Source organism: Mauremys mutica, chromosome 17 (genome assembly GCF_020497125.1).
Source record: "Mauremys mutica isolate MM-2020 ecotype Southern chromosome 17, ASM2049712v1, whole genome shotgun sequence".
In the NCBI taxonomy this organism is placed as follows: domain Eukaryota; kingdom Metazoa; phylum Chordata; order Testudines; family Geoemydidae; genus Mauremys; species Mauremys mutica.
In genome coordinates, this window is record NC_059088.1 from 8,991,105 (window position 1) to 9,013,566 (window position 22,462).

At 54.4% G+C, this 22,462-nt stretch overlaps 1 long non-coding RNA gene and 1 pseudogene across 1 annotated transcript; one reads left to right on the forward strand and one right to left on the reverse strand.

Annotated features, from left to right (window-relative positions):
- Positions 1-1,257: 1,257 nt before the first annotated feature.
- Positions 1,258-17,835, reverse strand: LOC123351906 (annotated as a pseudogene).
- A 1,312-nt stretch (positions 17,836-19,147) lies between these two features.
- On the forward strand, positions 19,148-21,709 carry LOC123351659. The gene is made up of 3 exons (XR_006574047.1): positions 19,148-19,239; positions 20,741-20,878; positions 21,671-21,709. It is a non-coding gene; the product is annotated as an uncharacterized LOC123351659 (long non-coding RNA).
- The last annotated feature ends 753 nt before the right edge of the window (positions 21,710-22,462 follow it).

The window sequence follows — 22,462 nt, forward strand, 5'->3', positions numbered from 1 at the left end:
AGATACAGGAGTGGTACATTTATACAAACAGGACGACCACACTCGGTAGATTAGAAGCTTTGTAATGATCCCTTACAAGGGACCTTTTGCATGAAGCACATTTCAGTTCATAGAATCATAGAATCTCAGAGTTGGAAGGGACCTCAGGCGGGATCTAGTCCAACCCCCTGCTCAAAGCAGGACCAAACCCAACTAAATCATCCCAGCCAGGGCTTTGTCAAGCCTGACCTTAAAAACCTCTAAGGAAGGAGATTCCACCACCTCCCTAGGGAACCCATTCCAGTGCTTCACCACCCTCCTAGTGAAAAAGTTTTTCCTAATATCCAACCTAAACCTCCCCCTCTGCAACTTGAGACCATTACTCCTTGTTCTGTCATCTTCTACCACTGAGAACAGTCTAGATCCATCCTCTTTGGAACCCCCTTTCAGGTAGTTGAAAGCAGCTATCAAATCCCCCCTCATTCTTCTCTTCTGCAGACTAAACAATCCCAGTTCCCTCAGCCTCTCCTCATAAGTCATGTGCTCCAGCCCCCTAATCATTTTTGTTGCCCTCCACTGGACTCTCTCCAATTTATCCACATCCTTCTTGTAGTGTGGGGCCCAAAACTGGACCCAGGACTCCAGATGAGGCCTCACCAGTGCTGAGTAGAGGGGAATGATCACATCCCTCGACCTGCTGGCAATGCCCCTACTTATACAGCCCAATATACCGTTAGCCTTCTTGGCAACAAGGGCAACTGCTGATTCATATCCACTTCTCGTCCACTGTAACCCCCAGGTCCTTTTCTGCAGAACTGCTGCCCAGCCATTTGGTCCCTAGTCTGTAGCAGTGCATGGGATTCTTCCGTCCTAAGTGCAGGACTCTGCACTTGTCCTTGTTGAACTATAGTCACTCATTAGCATATTTTTATAAAATCATATCGACTGCCCACGTCCAGCCCCCGGCGCTGAGGCAGGGCCAGGTGAGCCCAGACCAGCCCCAATGGGGGTTTGTCCAACCTGGAGCTAAAACCCTCCAGTGCCGGGATCCCACAGCCCCCGGGAGCCGATCCCAGAGCTGAGCTGCCCTGGGAGTTTGAGAGCTTCCCACCTCCGACCTCGACCTCCCCTGCGGCACCTGAGCCGGCTCCTGCTTCTCCTTCCGCCAGGGCCTGGAGACAATGGCTCCCCGGCCGTGGTATAAAAACCTCTCACACATTCGAGGGCTGTTGTCAGGTGCCTCCCACTCCCCCGTCTCCGACTGAACGCCCAGTTCCTTCAGCCTTTCCTCCGGGGCAGGTTTCCGAACCTCGGAGCACGTCTGTTACCTGTCTGGGCTCCCTCCAGCTTCTCCACATCTCCCCTAGAGCGCGGAGCCCCGAACCGGGCCAGGCTCCAGCCGGGGCTCAGCAGCGCCGAGCGGAGCAGGACAACGACCTCCTGGGTCGTACCGACGACAGGCCTGTTAGTACAGCCCTCAATGGCATTGGCCTGGGTCGCAACAGCCTCCGGCGTTGACACAAGCAGCCTTCCTGGCTTGGAGCTGGGCCAATTTCAATCAACGAGGTTGAAATTTACCCCTCTACAGAGGGTTTCATTTCGGGGGTGTGGGGGGGACTTTGTGGCGGCCCCTCTCTGCAGGAGGGGTGGGTTTCACACGCCGCTTCTGGAGAGAGTTTGGGAGTTTCTGGCTGCTGTCTGGGTGCTGGGAGGCCCACGGCTGTTGTGGCTGGTAAAATCTAGAGGTAGGCGCTGAGCTACTGCAGAGATGGGGAGGGTGTGAAACCTTGGGCTGGTGCGGGGAGAGAGAGAGAGAGTTTGCCTACCACTCACACCAGTATCCCACTGCTAGCACCAGTGTCCCACTGCTAGCACCATGATTCCACCACTCGCACCATGATTCCACCGCTAACACCAGTGTCCCACCACTCGCACCAGTGTCCCACCACTCGCACCAGTGTCCCACCGCTGACACCAGGATCCAACTGCTGTCCGCAGTGTCACCCTCTCTGCTGAGTGGTTGCAAAACTTCTGACCTTGAAAGCCAGTTCCCCATCGTTCTCCGCCAGCTCCGGTTGTTAGTGACTCTGAGGGCAGCTGTGTTTTTCACTTTCCATCTGGATTTTCCCCCGAGTTGCTGAGCAAGGGTCATGTCAATACAATGGCACATAAATGAGATAAGGGCGGAGTGGAAGCTTTACCCCTGACTCCCAGGAACCAGGCAGTTTCCTCTTACTTGCCTTTGGCCTCAAGCCAGGAATGTTTCCTGTAAATATGACAATTGCCCTGAGCTCCTGTGTAATGTGGCTCCGCAGGTGACAATCGGCTCCCAGGCCTCATCCCCTCGTGACGCTGGTTGAAGCTCGTGCTGCACTCGGCTCCCCCAGCCCCCGATCAGTGCAGCTGCCCTGGGGCTAAACCCCAAAGTAAATATTCTGCATCGATTACAGCCCCATTTCACAATCGTGGAGTCATCAGCACTGCGGGTCGGCACGGTGCCAAATCAAACCTGCAGGGAGACAGGGCCTGTGCTGCCCCACCCTAGAAGTGGCTGCATCTCAGCTCCGGGTAAAGGATCCCTGTATAAACAGCCCCGGTGCCCCACCCCAGAGACAGCTGCATCTCAGCGCTGGGTGACCAGCAGTGTGGACATTGCAGGGGAGACCCACAGGGTCCCAGAGCCCAGGCTTCAGCGCAGGTGCAAAATAAAACCTACGTTCTACGTTCCCAGAACCCCATGCGGGTGCCCAGGGTTGCCGGCACAGAGGGCCGAGGACAGCAACAGTGGGGGTTCGTTGCCCGGTGTGCGCTGCACTAATTAACACACCAGGGTGGAGAAGCAAAACCAGGTTTATTTGAGCCCAAATAAGGTGCAAGGGAGACATCGCAATCTCAAATCCTGCACACAGATACAAGCCGTTTTTCTCTTCTTATACATGATTTCAGCTAAGCATTCCCCATTACCCCCCACACTCCTCCCCCTTACCCCCCCTGCTTCCCCCTCCCGTCTATTCCCATGTAGCAAATACACTTTGCAATAGCAATTACATTAAGCAGTTAAGTCATACTTGGCAAAAACCACTGTAGCTCGTTAGTAACTCTTCTGTGAACAGTTATCTTGTCTCACTGTTATTCTGCCTTCCCTTCCTCCTCTTCAGCCAGGTGCAAGCAGGCCTTATAATTGCCTCCTGGTATCAGTGTTGCACTGATAACTAGCTGAGGTCGATTAAAGTTTAGCTTGAGGCCCCCTAGGCATGTGTAGAATAACTTTGGTTCATTCAGGCCTAATACAGATGCCTGATGCCACCAACACCAGGGTGTGGATATACACAGAGCCGAGCAAATTCTTCCGTGGCTAATGCATCTGACAGCGCCTCAGTCTCATGCGGACGGCTCAGCAATGGGCAGCCCGCACACAACACCACACCGGGGGCTTTTATTTCGGATCCTGATTTATTTGGTGAATTTGCTAATGCACAGAGAGATTCCAGCCAGCCGTGAGGTACCGGGACAGACACACCCATGCGCTGGGCAGACCCTTAGCTATGCAGCGGCCCCTTTGCATTGCCCGGCAGTGTGGAGGGGCCTCGGAGGGGGTGTAGCTGGGACTTCAGGCCTTTATTCACAGGCACCAGGTGCTGTGGGGCCGTGCTGGGCGGGGGTCAGGCGAGCAGCTTCACCAGCAGAGCCCAGTCAGGCCAGGCAGGTAGAGGGCAAAGGAGAATCTCCCCAGCACCGGGCTGCCCTCAGAGGGGGTTGTTTGGGGAGGGGGATTGTTTTAAGAGCAGGTGTTTGTGGCAGGCCAGTTGTTTCAAGAGCGGGTACTGTAGGGGTGGTGGGTGTTTCAACGGTGGCGGTGGGTGTTTCATGGGCGGTTGTTGTAGGGATGGTGGTGGTGGTTGTCATTATGATGGTGATGGTGTTGATTGGTGTTGTGACGGTGACGGTTGTTTTGGTGATGGTGCCAGTGGTGGTTGGTGTTTTGATGGTGGTGGTGGTTGCTGTGATGGTGGTGTTGATGGGTGGTGTTAGGAGGGTGATGGTATTTGTTGTTGTTATGATGGTGGTAGTGACTGTGATGGTTGTTGTGGGGATGGTTATTTCAAGAGTGGTTTGTATAGTGGGGGTGGGGTGGTTGTTTCGAGGGTGGTTGTTGTAGTGGGGGTGGGGGTGGTTGTTTTGAGGGTGGTTGTTGCCATGGGGGTTGTGGCGGTTCTGTGAGCCGGAACGGAGGTTGCCCGTATACAGATGTATATGTAGGCTCCTGAAGCCAAGAAAGTTCCAGATTTAATCTCTTTTGCGGATGCAGTAGCGCAGCCTTTTGCAGCAAATGTTAAAAGAGTTGAACCAGAAGGAGGAAATCAGCCTGTTATTAGGCGGGGGCAGCTCTGGTTCCTTCTCTGCCCCCAGAACCTCTGTCTCCACCATCCAGCGGTTCCCACCTCTGCCTCCCGTTCCCACCCCCCGGTGCTCTCCCTGCTCTCGCTGTAACCGGCCACGGCAGGGCGGGCGTCTGGTCCCCTCCTGCCTCCCCCGTGCCCCTTTCTGCAGCTCCACATGAGACTGAAGCTGGAGTTTGGAGCCAGCTGATCTCCGGGGAAGGCTCCTTCCCCAGCGCGCGGCCCTCCAGGGAACACACCCGGCTCTCACCGTCCCCGGCAGCACCGGCTTAGCTGTCCCCGTGCTCCCTGCTGACGTGCGTGAGCCATTCATTAATGTGCTTTGAGCTGGTGCCCTGCCAAGGCGCTCGAACGAGCTGTTCACGTGCATCAGCAGGGGGCACACGGAGAGCTGGATTCACACCCCGGCTCAGCGCCGTCTAACTGTGCGTGTGGACAAGCCATTAAAGAGGGACGGTAAAAACAGACCCCTACGTACCGTCCAGTAGAGCCGAGTTACAGTTCCCTGCATCGTTGCATCGTGTGGTGCCGATCCTCAGATACCTGCCGTTCCCAAGAGTGACAGTGACGGGGTCTTTCATGCCACCAGTAGAGTCACTTCGACATTGGCTGCAGAAGCCCGTGCTCCTTATCCCACCTGCTGTAAAGAAAGAAAACAGAGAACAGAACTGAGAGGCTGGGAGGGGAACCTGGAGGCGGAGCAGGGAGGTTATTTTACCTCCGTGTCTGGCCCTGGGGCGACGCTGCTGGGAGCCTGTGCCCAGTTCTGGGCCCCACCGTTCAGGAAGGAGGTTGGTCAGAGAAGAGCCGTGAGGACGACTGACGGGTTAGAAAACCTGCCCTAGCGCGAGAGACGCCAGGAGCTCGATCCATGGAGCTGAACACAGAGACGTGACGTGGTCCCCGTCTGCCAGAACCTACCCGGGGAACAAACGTTCACTGACGGGCTCCTCAGTCGGGCGGCGGAAGGTCGGACGCCGTCCCGTGGCTGGGAGTTGGAGCCAGACAGACTCAGACTGGGAATAAGGGGAAGGTTTTTCACAGGGAGGGTCATTAACCACTGGGACGATCTCCCAGGGGCCGGGGTGGATTCTCCATCAGGGACAATGTGTAAAGCCAGACGGGAGGTTTCTCTCCCAGCTTTGCTCCAGGGATGATCTGGGGCAGGTCTCTGGCTTGTGCTGAGCAGGGGTCAGATGAGATGATCCCAACGGTCCCTTGTGGCCCTGGGGACTAGGACTCGGTGGCCGTGTCTGCACTGCAGAGTGAACCCGGGTTAGCCACGCCCTGGGGTGAGCGTCCGCACTGCGAAGCCTCCCGGGGGTTGGATCCACCCGGACACCACCCGGCCGGTGCTGCACTAACCCCAGGGCAGCGCTAGGCCTTTGGGGGCATGTCCCAGGGCTCCTAGCGCTGCCCTGAGCTGGGCCGTTCTCTGCCGCGAGTCTCTGCGACGGCGTCTCTGCCTGAGAGCCGGGTAGAGCCGGAGCCGGCTGCAGGGAACATGGGGTTTGAAACATCACCAAGGGCTGTGTAAACTGGCAGGTGACTTCCAGGACAAAAGAACTGAGTGGGCAGGAGGGCAGGAAAACCTGGCTCTGCAGGAATTATGGGAAGGCGTTGGAGGACTATCGGCACCGTGTGAAGTAACCCAGGTCACAGCCGCGTCCCCACTGCAGAGTAGGCAGGTTCCAGCCAAGTTAAAGCGGAACCAGGGTCTAAGCTGCACCCTGAACTGCATCAGCCGGGCTGAGCTCAAAGCTCGTATCCACGGAGGCTAAAGGGGTTTGTGTGGGGGTAGTAGGGGATGGCGGGGGTGGGAGGGCAGGTTGGGGCTAAATCAGAGAGACAGCTCACATTAACTCTGCAGTGAGCATCGACTCACAGACTCTCAGGGTTGGAAGGGACCTTAGGAATTATCTAGTCCAACCTGCTGCTCAAAATGGGACCAATGATAACATACCCTGAGTGGGGGAAGTTTTAATAAACTCATTTGTAACTTTGCTGGGAAAATTTCCTGAGTGTGGTCAGAGAGTGAGAGAGGGAGAGAGAGCTGGGTGGATGGGTATAGATAGATAGATAGATAGATAGATAATGACAGAGCACGTTAAAGCTGATGCTGTGCTATGCATCCTTCTTACAGGGTAAATGGAAGGAACTGTTAAATCTCTTTAATCCAGTGGGAGGATGAACAAAACCAGGTCTGTAACTCAGGTTTTCAATTCCAAAGGGCAAACGTTGAGAAATGACGGAAACTAGTGAAATCCGCCGGCCTGAAGAGCTCAGGGAGCTGAACACGGGGAAGGTTTGGAATCTCTTTAAGTCAAAAGGGCAAAAACCATCTTGAATTTGCACCCCAAGCCAGGGGAAGAAAGTTGTTCAGCAGGGCTCCAGCCCTGAGCAGGGGACTAAGAGCTCCAGACAGGACATTGGGAACAAGCCGACACTCTACCAGGGATCTGATCACCAATTTCCTTTTTTAACATGATTCAGAACGTGCATTTTCACCCAAAGCAGCTTTGCTTGTTGCAGCGCAGCCGTCCATTGCGGAGCTGAAAACGTAGTGAATGAAATTCAGTAACTAAAGCCCCAGGGGTGAAATCCTGGCCCCGCTGACGTCAATGGGAGATTTACAACTGACTCCAATGGGGCCAGATTTCAATGGCACGTAGCCGCCGTTACTGTGCAGTTCTCGATAGGAGTCTCGCAGGTCTCCGGGAGGCCGTAGCATGTGCCACATGTCAGGGTACCTGCTGGGGGATGAAGAACAAGTGTTTCCTTGTTACTGTGCGTGACAGTGTCACTCTGACATGTCCCTTAGCCTCAGTCCTCACCCTCTGCCCCAAACAAGCTGAGGGGTTAACGGACCCGATTTCCTCCCGGACTCTCGGCAATTGCACAATCTCAGCCCCTGGGCCAGCGGTACCTGGGGGTCAGACTGGGGACGGGTGAAGGGGATGATGCTCTTCCCAAGCTCCGCCCACAAAATAAGCTCCGCCCACCGCAGATGTGGCTCCTGTTGTGCAGGTATTCACAGGACTGGGGCTCACGCGCACCCGGCTGGGGGAATTTAATTACAGAGTCACTGAGCGCAGAAACGCGTTCCGGCCTTGGTTGCATTCCTAACGAGCTTTGCTCCCGGGGGGGTCGAGATGGGTAGGGGACTTCCAGGCGGAATCCAGGAGTCTAAAGAGAGAGGGAGAGAGAGAGAGAGTGTTTGGAAACTGACTGATGAACAGTGCAATGGAAAAGCTGGGGGCTATTTATATCCAAGTATTAACGCGAGGCTCAGATTTAGCTAGCATAGAATCGTAGGACCAGGGGTGGCTCTAGGCACCAGCAAAACAAGCTGGTGCCTAGGGCGGCAAAATCTAGGGGGCGTCCCCTGCGGCCGGGGGGGGGGGGGGCGGCAGGCTGGGCCGGCGGACCTGCCGCAGTCATGCCTGCGGGAGGTCCACCGGAGCCCCGGGACGACTGGACCTGCTGCAGGCATGACTGCGAAGGAGGCGCTCGTCCCGCGGCTCGGCTGCACCCCCCGCCGGCATGACTGCGGCAGCTCAAGCGGAGCCGCTGGACCCGCGAACCGTCCGCAGCCACGGGAGGTCCAGCCGAGCCACGCGGGACCGGTCCCTCTGCAGTCATGCCCGTGGGAGGTCCGCTGCTCCCGCGGCTCCGGGACGCCTCCCGCGCATGACTGCTTGGGGCGGCCAAAAACGTAGAGCCGCCCCTGCGTAGGACTGGCAGGGACCTTGCGAGGTCTCTAGTCCAGCCCCCTGCACTCATGGCAGGACTAAGGATTATCTAGACCTTCCCTGACAGGGGTTTGTCCAACCTGCTCTTCAAAATCCCCAGTGATGGAGATTCCACCACCTCCCTGGGCAATTTACCCCGGTGCTTAACCACCCGGACAGGCAGGAAGTTTTTCCTAACGTCCAACCAGCAGGTGGTGGTTTTGTATTGGCTGAATCTGCAGCCTGGTTCTCTTGAACGCACACGAGTAAGGCCGGGTCGACACCAGAAACGTTTGCTGGCACAGCTCTGTGGGGCGGGTGCGTGATCTCCTGGGACATCGCTGTGCAGGCTAAAGCCCCAGCATGGGGCAGTTATACCGGCAGAAAACCCCTTTTACCCATAGACGTTATTTCTGCCTCCTACGGACGCTGTCCCACGGTGTGTAACTGAAACATTCATTGGAACAAGAGCCTGAGTCTCCCAATCTCCAGATCCATTCTTCTCTCACTTGTGCGCTCGTTCGCTGTGACCCAACAAACAAGGGGACTCTCACGCAGGAGCAGGGAGGGGATTTTCCCTCTGGCTTTGGCCCTGGGGCGACGCTGCTGGGATCCAGTGTCCAGTTCCGGGGCCCCCGGTTCAAGGGGGTGGTTGGTCAGTTGCAGAAGAGCCACGAGAATGAGGAAAGAATTAGAAAACCTGCCTCACAGCAACAGACTCCAGCAGCTCGGTCCACTGAGCTTAGCACAGAGAAGGTCCAGGGGTGACCTGATCCTGGCCTGTCAGTCCCTACACGGGGAACGAATATTTATTAACGGGCTCTTTGATCCAGCAGAGGAAAGTCTGGTGCGATCCCATGGCTGGAAGCTGGAGCTGGACAAACTCAGACTGGGAATAAGGCAGGGTTCTCACCACAAATGTTTTGGTGGCCTTGGAGTGCAGCCACCAACTCTTTTCCTAAAATTATTTATTTTTCCTTAAGTTAATAAAGGAATATGCGCCTACGTACCTCCAAATCATTGTCGTTTAGTTATGTAAGGTTTGGGGTTTCTTTCTTGCAGATTCAATCATAAAAATCATGCACAGTTATCGCCATTCTTCACCGGACCTAATGGAATAGAAACACATTTGCACATTCTTGTCTTTTTCATGATGGTTTCTTTTGCTTGTTTGGTGAAAGTGGTCGTCTGTCCAACAATTTAAAAATACTTTGAGATAATAGAAGTCCAAATAATAATGAAAAAAGATATGTGCAAATAGGTCCAATTTTTTTATTTGAGAAACAGAAAAAAAAAGGCAACCCAACAGTAATGATACTATGAACAGCAAACTCAATCCTTTTATATTGTATCTTAGAAATACAATGTGAAAATAGCAAAAAGAACAGGAGTCCTTGTGGCACCTTAGAGACGAACGAATTTATTTGAGCATCAGCTTTTGTGGGCTACAGCTCACTTCATCAGATAAAAGTTCTGGGTTTTACCACATCCACTGTGTGGCTCCGATTACTTGCAATACACTCAGCAGCTCTTTGAAAGGAAAGTCTGCAGGATCTTGTGCCTCTTGTGAAATTAGAAGAGAAGATTCAAGGTTTGCATCAGTGAAGCGGTTTCAATCCATGTTTTTCGGGAAATGCAGGGCACCGAATGCCCTCTCCCACGGCACAGGAGTAAAAACGGACAAGCAAAGCAATGCTAGGGGCTTGTAGGTGTCCTCAGACAGGTACACGTTACTCCAGAACTCCTGTACTTTAACCGCCGGCGGACTGAAGTGTGTTTTCATTCTTGAATCATTGCACATTTCAGCATGAGGAACCTGAGAGTCATTAAATCCAGAGAGTCGGCGGAAGCTCACCTGGCTTGCAAGGCAGTTAGTTTGTTTGCAGCCAACAAAGCCGAACCAGAATTGTTGAATGGGTCCGTCACAAAGAGGCACTGATGGAAAAAGTTTCCCTCACTGAAACGATTTTCAAGATCCTCCCAGAAGATACTCAGGGATTCGGTTACCACTAAGTCGCCTTTTTCCGGCAGATTCTCATCCTGACAGCTGAGAAACTGACTAAGCTTGTAAAACACTGAAAAGGCCCGGTCCTCTTGTAGGTGCTGGATGCTTGGGGGGCCAGGTTTGTATAATTTTTGGTGGTGCCCAAGCAGAGCTGTCCCGTCCATAGGATGGACTGGGGCAAGCATCCCAGGCTTGTGCTCTGGGGGGCCCCGTGCTTCAGGGGGATGCAGGGTCCAGGGCGGCCTGGGGGGGCAGTGGGGGGGCCGGCGCTGTCAGCAGCGAACGACCCAGCCCCAGCCTGCACCGCTCTCCTTCTTCCCACCCCGCCCCCACTCCACCCCTTCCCCCAAACCCCCACCCTGCCTCTTCCCACCCCTGCTTCGCCCTCTCCCCGCCCCCATTCCTTTGGTCTGACCCATTCGTATGTTCTTATATTCAAGCACCGACGGTCGAAAGGGCTCGCCGTGACTTTTCCAGCTCTTTCATTTTGCAGAACAGTCACCAGATCTCTTGTTCTCCTCTGTACCGTGCCATTGCCCCGTGGCAGCTCTCCGAAAAGCTCACTTTCTGGTTCTACGGCCAGAACCATTTTCTTCAGGCGTTCTCCATCGCGGGGTGGTTTCCTTGCTTCCCGCATAAGTAGTGCAACTTTAAAAGTCGCCCCTTGAATTTGATCCCCCGTATTCAAAAAATCTTTGAGCTGCCGCTGTTGTCTTTCGAACTCGGTTCTTGCATCATGTGACAGCTTGCGCCTCTGAAACTCGTCGTGGTAATTCTGTTCCAGCTAGCGTGACGTTGCATTGCATGCATTCTGATTTGGTGAATTTCTCTCTTACAAACAGCACTCGCTGCCACGTGCTCGGAAACGGAATCAGACGGCTTCAGAAACACGAGAAACTGCATTTCCCACTGGCCCTGAAACGTTCGTTTTTCTTCCATATTCCACTTTTCTTAGCCGGAGGTGGCTCCTGCGGGACCATCTCTGTATCACATCCGGGGTGCTGTCTGGCACGGATTGTCTGAACAACTTTCTGGTATCCGTTCGTGTTGTTACCTCTATTGCCTTCTGCCCCGAACAATCTCAGCCTAATCACACACCGCCCAGGGATTCCTGCCGAGCAGGAGGTTGACCCATAGCTGCTTATGGCGCTACAGTAAAAACACAGCGTGACTAGGTTTGGGGATGTGAAAGGAAACCACATCTACGTCATTCAGCTCTGCCTGCGCTGTAGTAATGTTTACAAGGGAACGGGTCTGAATTAGGAGTTATGGTGTTTGCAAGGCAGCTTTAAAACTTGGCATCTCAGCGACTGCCGGGGTGCTCTGGTGCAGAGGAGTATTTTGACGTCTATCTCTGGGGGAGCAGGGTGGTGTGGATTTAACCAGGACCAAACGGGGCCTTATGGGTGGGCGATGTGGCCAACCACCCACGGTGCCGTGGTGAGGGGAGTGCCAGGGACAAGAGGCCAGGAGTGGGGCAGGCCTGGGGTGCGAGGCCGTGGAAGGGAGCTTGGGACCATGGTAGGGAAGCAGCAGGGCCCCTGGGTGATGGGGCGGTGGGTGGGGAGCCCGGGAGGCAGCGGGAGCTGGGGCGATGGGGGCAGAGCTGAATTTGTAATGAAAGAGGCGTCAGGGCGCGAGCTGGGGGGCTGCTGGCGGGTGCCCAGCTCTGAAGGCAGGTGGCACCGGGGCGCTCACTGGGCTGTGAAATGTGATATTTGTATGTGTTAAAATATCACGTTTCACAGCAAGTCCTGGCAAACGGAGACCTGGGTGGAGGGGTTGGGGGTGAGGGAGGAGGCCGCTGGTCAGCACCCTGGGCCGGCACCTGCAGGATTCCCAGGTCGGCATCCGGGGCCTGCGCTTGGGGTCTGCGACCAGAGTCAGAGGCCAACGCGCACGTCTCGAGTACTAAATCTATTCCTGACTATCCCGGGGTCTAACCTCACCGCTCCCTCCGCGGCGCGGCTCTCGCCCTCGGCAGCTCGACTCCCGCCGTATCTTATTTATGGCCCTTTGCGTTGATTTAATCTTTGATCAGAGAGCTCAGCATGTCCGGCCGCTTCTGGGGAACGGCCACTTGCAATGGAATTTCTCAGGAGTCTGAAGCAACCAGCTGGGGGCGAGAGGAACTAGGAGACCGGAGGAAGACAGAGGAAAACTGAGGCTTGGGGAGTAGAAACATTCACTTGTTCTCCCATTCATACTCCCCACATCCCTCTCTATCTATCCTCATACACCCTTATCTAGCTATCTGTCTATCTTCCCAGGGCAGGACAGTGTCGACACATCTGTGCAGCGCCTGGCACAACGGGTCCCTGATCTCTAGGTACTACCCTGGCACGTTCCTTTCTCTCTCACGTGCCAAGGGACCTGAGCTCCCTCTGGGCTAGGATAGCACTGAAATGCAGCCATCTCTGGGGTGGGGGTGAACCCCAGCCTGGGGAATGTCCGATGACAGCAGCGTTTAGGAAACAGGCCCTGGGAGATTAAATATCCTCCGAGGGGGCCCAGTCGCTTTAACAGAGACACGGGCGGAGATCGGCGACTGTCAGAAGCACAGAGAACCGAGAGAGAAACAAGCGATAACGTCGGATTGGTCCCGTGAGCGAGCAAAGGGTTAAGCTGAGCACAGCCCAGTGAGATAATTTGCGGCTTTCTGCCACCTGGGCCCTTATCAGGAACCCTCCGTGCTGCTTCCTCCATCTATATAAACGAGGTGCCCAGTTTGCATAGCCAGAGAACCTGCTTCCCCATCCTCGCCAGCGCCGGCCCTGGCAGGCTGAAGGTAAGACTGCCCCTGGCCCACTGCCCTCTCCTCGCCCATGAGACCCAAAGTCACACGCGGGAGGATTGTCCGAAACTGGGCCCTAGGAGCCGATCGACGTTTTCCACTGAGAAAAGTTTCCCACCCGCGCTGACGTTCCTTCAACCGAACCCTGCGGGTGTTTTGAACGGGGAGTAAACGTTCCCCTTTTCCATCCCGCAGCCCCCCAATTTCACACAACGAATTCCCTCCGAGTTTGGAAATACGGTGTCTCTTTCCGCGCCAATCAGAGCGGGCCAACTCGTGTGTAAACCATTGCGAAATGGGAAAAGGCCCGAGCCGTGATTTCGATTGAGAACCGGGGGAGGGGGGGCGGTCACACAAAAGAATCCTCTTGAAAGACACCGGTGAAGAAATCCAAAAATAAAGCAGTGAGAAGATTCCTGAAACATGAAAAGCACCTGGATCTTATTGGGTTTTTACTCTTCCCATTTCTGACCAGCTCTGCCGCTGCTAAAAGGGTTAAGTTGTAATTTAAATTCCATTGCGAATCTCACTTGAGGTCTCTGTGTTGCCCAGTATGACGGTGAGCGTCTCTGGATCTCAGGTGGGGCCCTGGCACGATGGGGAACTCACCACCCGTGATTTTGGGTGGGGTCCAGGCATGCATGGCAAAATGGGAAGACCCTTCGTGTCTCGGGCAGGGTCTGTGGGGCACCTGGCATGACAGGGAACCCCCCTGGATCTCGGGCAGGATCTGGAAATTATTCCTGTGGAAATGGTAGGAAAATTCCCACGCTCTGTTCATTTTTTTTTTAAAGTTTTCCTCTGGAAAAGTGGAGTGGGGAAAGTTTTCAAAAATTAAAACAAGGGAGAAAGTAACTGTCTGATTTAAAATCATACTAATCCCTGCCCCTAGCTCTCAAAGCGCTTTACCAAGGAGGGTCAGTAGCATCACCCCTGTTTTACAGATGGAGAAACCGAGGCATGATGGGGAAGGGGTTTGTAAGCAGCAGCCTGATGAGTAGCTCTGAAGCGCAGGGCTCTGTCCAATCCATCCCGCTGCTTTGTCTCCCTGTTCAACTGTCTCTTTAAGCGAGCCAAAGTAACACTTTGGTTTAGGGTTTTTTCCTGGTTGCAAAAGGGCTCAGAAAGTTTTCTTGGGGAGGGGGTGAAATTAACTCAAACTTTCACAATTTGTTGCTGTTTTCTAACTGGGGAAACCAGACAAGAAGTGGGGAAAGGTCGATTCCGCCCCCCCCCCGCCGCCGCCGCCGCTTTCTTACTTTTTTGAAATTTCCACATTGGGGAAAAATGTTCTCACCCAACGGGGGGAAGAAATTCTGACTGGAGATTTTTTATCCTGGGGAAATTCCAGTGAGCAAAATCCCCGTTGTCAAGCCAAATCTTCGGATAAGGCTGCGAGGCTTCGTCCATGGGATTTGCCAGACTGGGCAAAACCGAGGTTCTCTCTTGTCCCATTATCTGGCAGATCAGATACGATGCGATAAGAAGAAAGAAACTGTCAGTTTCAGTTTTCTCTGTCTTGTAACACAAATAGGAGTCGGATTTAAAGTTTCAGGAACCTAGTGGAGTCTCAGAAAGTGCCTAATTCCCTTGGTTTCAATGGGAATTAGGAGCCGAACTCAGTTCAGTGCTTTAAAATTTCCACCTACAGGCACTTGAAAAAGTTACCCTGGGTTTGGCTCGTCCTTTATTTCCAGCTAGTTCTCAGGAGGAAAATATGAGATCCGCAGTCTCGGCTGAACTGAAAGAGGCTGCTTCCAGACACTTTAAAGCTACTTTCTACTACCAGGGCAATTCCAAGGGCCCATTTGGCTGGAGGCACCCGCTTCAGCTTTGAAATAGCGAGCAATGTGGCTATCAGTAGGGTTCAGAGTTAACCTGCTGCCTGCAGTTGTTTTTAGCTGCTGGTGCCCCATGCAGTTGAGGCTGCCTCAATTTCCCCTTTGTTCAGCCAGTGACTGTTTAGCCCGGTGTCTGGTAGTTCCTTGCTAGGATTCCACCTGGCTTTTTGGGGCAGAAGCTACTCTAGTGAGTCAGGACCAGGAACCTTAGTGAAGAGCTGAGAGACTCTGGCTTCAGTGTGTTGACTCTGGACCCTACTGACGACAGGATGGGGCGAGGAGGGGAGAACAAACAACACAGGACTAAACAAAGACTGTGAATGGCTTGCCAATTACAGAACCAGTTTCTCCTCCCTTGGTTTTCACACTTCAACTGCTAGAACAGGGCCTCATCCTCCCTGATTGATCTAACCTCGTTATCTCTAGCTTGCTTCTTGCTTGCTTATATATACCTGCCCCAGGAAATTTCCACCACTTGCATCTGAAGAAGTGGGTATTCACCCACGAAAGCTCATGCTGCAAAACGTCTGTTAGTCTATAAGGTGCCACAGGATTCTTTGCTGCTTTTACAGAACCAGACTAACATGGCTACCCCTCTGATACTTAACACAGGACTGGTGTGTAGTCACGCCACTCAATCCCTGACTGGAAAATGCCCCAGGACGGCAGAGAAGGGTGCTGGGTACAACCTCGCAGGCTGCTTCTCTGACTCCCACTCATTCTCTGCCTCTGGCGGCCCAGCTCTGCCCCCAGGGGTCCCTCCGCCTTCCCAACGGCTCCTCCTCTGGCCCTGCTGCCTTTTCGTGCCCCAGCTGTAGCAGGGCCACCAGTCTGCCCCTGTCAGGGATCGAGCACACTGCAGCTAGGAGGGGTCAGGCCCAGCCCGGGGAGAGGGACCTGAGCTGTGGATAGCAGTGTGGCCACACGCACGGCTCGGGAGTGGGCGGAAGGGGCGTGGAGGTGGGTTGTATTAGGGAGGGTTGTGGGGGGGAGAAGATGTGCGAGAAGTGGGGGAGGGTTGTGTGGGGTGAGGCAGGGGAGGAGGTTATGTGATGGGGGTTGGGAGGGGTGTGTGTGGGAGGGCTGTGGGGGTTGTGGGGAAGTGGGGGAGGTTGTGGGTGGGTGGGGGGTTGCAGGGGAGGCTGTCAGTGGGTGGGTTGTGTATGGGAGGGGTGTGTGTGGGAGGGCTGTGGGGAAGTGGGGGAGGTTGTGGGGGAGGCTGTCAGTGGGTGGGTTGTGTATGGGAGGGTGTGTGTGGAGGTTATGTGTATGGGGGTTGGGAGGGGTGTGTGTGGGAGGGTTGTGGGGAAGTGAGGGAGGTTGTGGGTGGGTGGGGGGTTGCAGGGGAGGCTGTCAGTGGGTGGGTTGTGTATGGGAGGGGTGTGTGTAGGAGGGCTGTGGGGAAGTGGGGGAGGTTGTGGGGGAGGCTGTCAGTGGGTGGGTTGTGTGTGGGAGGGGTGTGTGTGGAGGTTATGTGATGGGGGTTGGGAGGGGTGTGTGTGGGAGGGCTGTGGGGAAGTGGGGGAGGTTGTGGGGGAGGCTGTCAGTGGGTGGGTTGTGTGTGGGAGGGGTGTGTGGCAGTTGTGTGTGTGTGTCACGTCTATCTGTCGTGCACTAGCTGGGTCAAAGCCAGCACATGCCCATCGACCAGAACTGGACCTCACCCCTCTCCCCGCAGGGCCGACACCCCCTTAGCGGCGGGGATACCCGGTGCACCCCAACACACACACACACGGAGCATTACAATGCCCAGGGATTTGCGATCCCCGGGGAAGGGGCTTTCCTGGTCCCGTGACAGGCTGGGGGCTCTGCAGGGCCGCGTGTGTGCCTGGAGCCGGTCCGTGGAGAGCTGGCCTGCAGTGCGGTGGGGTAGGTTGGCCGCTGTACCTTAGCGAGCAGCCTGCTTCGTCTCCCTCTGCTTTCAGTTCCTGCAGTGATTGCTCTGGATTCGAAGCAGTAAAGTCGTGTTATGGTGCCACCTTCAAGCTAGAGGCTTTGGTGCTGTTAGCTCCTGTCTCCTTGCTGCAGACCCAGCCTCCGTTAGGGCCGGTTCCCAGGGCTAGAGATGCCATTTTCATTCATTGCCGTGAGTCGCAAGCTTAGACTGGGCAGGAGAGGAGCAGTTTCTCTAGTAAATCCTACAGCCCCCCAGGGCATGGAATCCTGGTGCTCTCCACTTCCTGTGTTTTCCCCCAGCCCGTGCGCACGGTGGCTGCAGAGTTCGGTGCATCCAACGCAAACAAGAGTCCAGTCCGGCTCCGAGCCCAGCCCCACACTCTCCCGGTTGCCATGCAGGGCTCCCTCGTGCTCAGCCTCCTGGCCGTGCTCCTAGCTGCAGCTAATGGCCAAGGTAAGTCTCCGAGCCACACGTTTCACAATTATCCTTTTCAACCACTGGCTCCAGCGGAGTCACCCCTGATTTACCCCAGTGTCACCCTTTTGGCTAAATTGGAGTCACTCCTGATTTACCCCAGTCAGGGGCGGCTCTACAAATTTGGCCGCCCCAAGCAGTCATGCCCGGGAGGCGCCCCCGAGCCGCGGGAGCAGCGGACCTCCCGCGGGCATGACTGCGGAGGGTCCGCTGGTCGCGCGGCTCGGCTGGACCTCCCGCAGCTGCGGGCGGTTCGGTGGTCCGGTGGCTCCGGTTGAGCTGCCGCAGGCGTGCCTGCGGGAGGTCCACTGGAGCCGCAGGCCGAGCATCCCCTCCGCAGTCATGCCTGCGGCAGGCCCGCTGCTCCCGGGGCTCCGGTGGACCTCCCGCAGGCATGACTGCGGCAGGTCCGCCGGCCCAGCCTGCCGCCCCCCCGGGAAAGGGCCGCCCCACGCGGGTGCTTGCCCCGCTGGGCTCTGGAGCCGGCCCTGACCCCAGTGTTACCCTATTAGCTAAATCGGAGTCACTCCTGATTTACTCCAGTGTCACCCTATTGGCTAAATTGGAGTCACTCCTGATTTACCCCAGTGTCACCCTATTGGCCCCAGTAACTCATACCCATTTTATGGCTCCTTTGTGCCAATTGTGCAAATGGCCTTCGTGTAAACTGCTCAGGCTCAGACTGACCAGCCACGCCACCTACCCTTCAGCCATCGCTCCGTAACCCTCTATCAAGTTCCCTCTGATCATTCTCCCATCAAAGGCCTTGCCTACAGGCGGACACTCTGGAAAATTAATCCAAATTAACCAAAGATGTGATTTTTAACCTGGATTAAACCCACCTAACTTGGAATATAAATGACTTTAATTCAGTTTCTTAATTTACCTCCAAAGTGAATTAAACTAAACCGAATGAAGGCCACTTTAATCCTAACAGAAAGTGTGCGCAAAGAACTTTAACCAATCCAGTTTAAATTCACACTTTTGGTTAATGCAGATTAAAAGTGGCTTTAATTCAGTTTCGTTCACCTCCAACTAAATTGAATTTATTGAGAGTGTCTACACTGGGACTTAATCTGGTTCAACTAATCCAGATTAGTGACACCTGTAAATCCCCCACACGAGAAGCAGGGAGGGACCTTTGCACCAGAATTAATCCTGGATCCTTGGTGTTTCTTCCTACAGATTCCTGTTCATGCAAGAATCCCCCAGCGAAATGTTCTCCCAGTGTGAATCAGTGCGCAGTAAACTTCAGAGATGGGGCCTGCATGTTCACTCTGGAAACAGTTTCCTCCGGTGAGCGAGATGGGCCTGGCACTCCCCTTTCCCTCCCCCAAACCTGCCTAACTTTCCAGCCAGCCCACGGTGCTCTTACCCCTTTTAACCTGAGTGGATTAGCCAAAATTTGGGGCAGATTAACCAAAATTTGCTTCCATTAGGATGAGAAATAAATGAGATGGGTCAGATCTATTCTTGAGGTGTGGGGTTTGTGTGTGTGTGTGTGCGTGTGTGCAGGGGTTGTGTGTGTGGCTCGAGGGGGTTGTGTCTGCTATGGGCTGGTTGTTGTGGGGTGGTTGTGTAGGGTGTATGGGTGTATGGAGTTTTGGATGTGGTGGGTTGTGTAGAGTGTGGGGGCAGTTGTGTGTGTTGGGGAAGCTGGGGTGAGTGTGTGGGTGTTGTGGGGGGCTGTACTTGGTGGGGGGAGGGTTGTATATGCAGGTACTGTGGGTGGGGTGTGAGCTGGGTGGCATTTGTTGTGGGGCAGGAGCCTGTGTGGGGAAGGTGAGTGTGTGTGGGTTTTGTCGGGTGTGCCTTGGAGAAGGGTTGTGTGGTATGGGAGAGGGGGTGTGTGAGTGGGTGGGTGGGTTGTGTTGGGTGTGTGGATGGAGGAGTTGTGGGGTGCCTGGGTGTGCACACACATGTAGGCTGATTTTTGTCTTTTTTTTCCCTTGCACCTAGGAGGACGGGACAACGAGACCGTCTACGCAACTTGTGTGGAGAACTTCGCTACCTGCCGCACAGGCCCCATCAGCCTGACCGTCGGGACTGACAAACAAGTGAGGACCAACTCCATGTGCTGTCAGAGCAATCTCTGCAACCAGAATATAACCATGGCCGGTACGTCCCGAGCGCAGCCATTCGCGGGCACGGCTGCTCGACAGGCGGGAAAACAATTTGCCTGCAGCCATTAGAAATTTCCAAACTGTTTCTGTTTTGCAAGGTTAAAAAACAAAACAGAGCTTTACGCTTCTGTGTGTGAAATATTGTTTTACAAAAACTCAGACTGGCCCCATTTCACCCAGGCCTCGGCACAAAGAAAAGAGACGGACTTTTTTTCCCTTCGGTTTGGTGGCGGCTGCGAAAAATCAAAAACAAATGATGTTTCAGCTAGTACAGGGCTGGGCAAACTGCGGCCCGCGAGCCGGATCTGGATCCAGCCCAGCAGGGCTTTGGATCTGGCCCGGGGGATTGGTACCGTGGGCCCCGCGCCGCTCCTGGAAGTGGCCGGCACCACGTCCCTGTGGCTCTGGGTGGGGGGGAGGGAGAGGGCTCCGCGCGCTGCCCTCGGCTGTAGGCACCACCCCCGCAGCTCCCATTGGACGGGAACGGGGAACTGCAGCCAATGGGAGGGGCCGCAGGGACATGGTGCCGGAGCAGTGCGGGGCCAGGGCAGGCAGGCAGGAAGCCTGTCTTAGCCCCGCTGCGTGCCGCTGCCACCCCAGAGCTGCTCCAGGTAAGCGGTGCTGGGCCGGAGCCCACATCCCGACCCCCTGCCCTGAGCCCCCTGCTGCATGCTGCACCCCAACCCCCTGCACCCCGCACCCCCGCCCGCACCCCAACCCCAGAACTAGAGTTTAATCCAAAACGTTTTCAGACATTACTGGAAATTAAAGTCAATTTTTATTTTTTTCTACCCTATTTTGAACCTGGGTCTCCCCCTTCCTTCTCTTCCCCTTCCTCTTCCTCTGGCATTTTGTAACTAAATAAACCCCAGGGGTTGTTTGAGTTATTTCCAGTTTTCTCCTTTTTCCTCTCTCTAATGCTTCCAAATGTCGCCAATGCTGGCAAAGTTACCAAGTGCCGGAGATGCCTCATTTCATTTTTATTCCTTTAACTGCTCCGCACCTTTTCCCGAAACTGGAGACGTTTGGAAACGTTACAGGAAAAACCATCCGAAAACACAGATTTCATTCCGTCTATTACATTCGCTGGCAAAAAACGGCCCGCTGGCCTCGAAAGCTGAAAAGCTTTTGAAAACCAGAATGAAAATCAGGTGGCGGCAAATTGAAAATGTTCCTTTAGGAATTTCCCGTAGAAAAAAGTTTGATTTTCCAGTGGGACATTTGGCTTATGCTTGATGCAATGGGAAAAAGGCAGCGACACAAAGAATTGGGTGCCATGGGCCAAGCGACAGGCTTGGAGAACTTTTGCAGCAGCAGTTGAACGGGGCCAGGTTGCATTGGTCAAAGCCAGAGAGCAGGCTGTTGCGGGAATCGAGAGGAGGAGATCCTGGCTGAGAGTTCTAGCCGTGGGGGTGGATAGTTCTGTTGATTCTCCATCATGAGCCTCTTTGTGTCCCAAAATTCTGACCCATGGTTCTTTCTCCGATTGTTCCCAGTGCCGCCGAAGAGCTCACTCAAGAACGGGCTGCAGTGCGAAGCCTGCAATGATTCGAACGCTGACCAGTGCAAGAACCGTGTGAACGTCTCCTGTATGGGCTCTCAGGATCGTTGCATCGACTTTGCTGGGACACCTGGTAATTCTGCCGAACATATAGTCTGGCTGGATCTTGGGAACTGACCCGAGCTCTCCCAGGCAGCGGGGAATTCTTACCAGAGCTGGTGAAATCCAGAATTCCCTAACCGTACAACTGGTGAAATTTATTGCGCGACACCTTTATCTTCATTGATACGGGGCCCCGTTTTTCAGCATTGAAGGTTTATGAGATTCAGTATTTGGAGTCCTAGTTTTTCCTGGGTTGTATCCCAAGCTGTGAGAGGGAAGCGGCGTCTAGTGGTTAGAGCCAGGGGCTGGGTGCCAGGACTCCTGGATTCTATCCCCAGCTGTGAGAGGGAAGCGGCGTCTAGTGGTTAGAGCTGGGGGCTGGGTGCCAGGACTCCTGGGTTCTATCGCGAGCTCTGGGACAGGAGTGGAGTCTAGTGGGTTAGGGCCGATTCAGGCCAACTGAAGCATTTAGAGAATTTGTGTCAAATTTGCCAAATTGTTTTTGCCGGAAAAAGACAAAATGTTCCAATTCAGTTTTTATATTTTAAAAAAGCATGAAGAGCCCCTTGGAAAAAACCTCCAACGAAACATTCCCTTTCAACCCCAAAGGTAACTCACTTTTGTCACCGCTTCTATTTTGCCAAAACCCGCCCATTCTGGGTCGACTCAAAGCCGAGTGTTTCCAACGGTTTGTCAGGCTGGAAATCGACCCCCCAAAATGGGCTATTGGCAAAGCTCTGTGGCCCAGGCTGGTGGGGAAGGGGAGGAGACGAAAAGGCCAGGCCATTCTTGATTCTTATCTCCCGTTTATTTCCATCTGCAGTTAGCAGCACCACCACCCCATTGATCTTGAAAGGCTGCGCTACCCAGAGCGCCTGTGAGCTGAAAGTCAATGGCAACTTCCACTATTCCAAGCAGACGTATACGCTGACCAAAGCCGACTGCGTTCCGGCTACCAGCAAGGGCTCTAACGCCGCGATTCACGCCCTGGCGTTCTTCCCAACGTTGGCCGGGCTGCTCCTGGTGAAACAGCTGTCCTGATTTGCGCTCTGTCTGCAAGATCCTGGAGAACCCCCCCCGCCAAACACCCCCCTTTGGGATTTAGGGGTGCCTTTGGAGAGATGAGTTCATCACAGGTTGTCGGGCTCTATACAGGGGTGTGCGTCAGTTATGCGGGACATCAGCCATAGACGGCCTTAAAATGGGTGAATCAATGAATCCAGTGGGTTGAATAAAAATGGTATTGAAACCATTCAGGTGCCTGCTTGTTTCTTGTCGAGGGGAGGTGGCGGAAGGATTTTCCCAGCATGCACAGCACTGTTTTGTGGGGGTCACTCCCTCTGCATAACCCTATAAGAACAGGCCATCCGAAGGTCAATCACACCCAATCTGCTGTTTTCTGACAATGGCCAGTACCATAAGAACATAAGAACAGCCGTACCGGGTCAGACCGAAGGTCCATTTGGCCCAGTATCCTGTCTTCCGACAGGTTTCAGAGTAGCAGCCGTGTTAGTCTGTATCCGCAAAAAGAACAGGAGTACTTGTGGCACCTTAAAGACTAACAAATTTATTTTAGCATGAGCTTTCGTGAGTTACAGCTCACTTCTTCGGATGC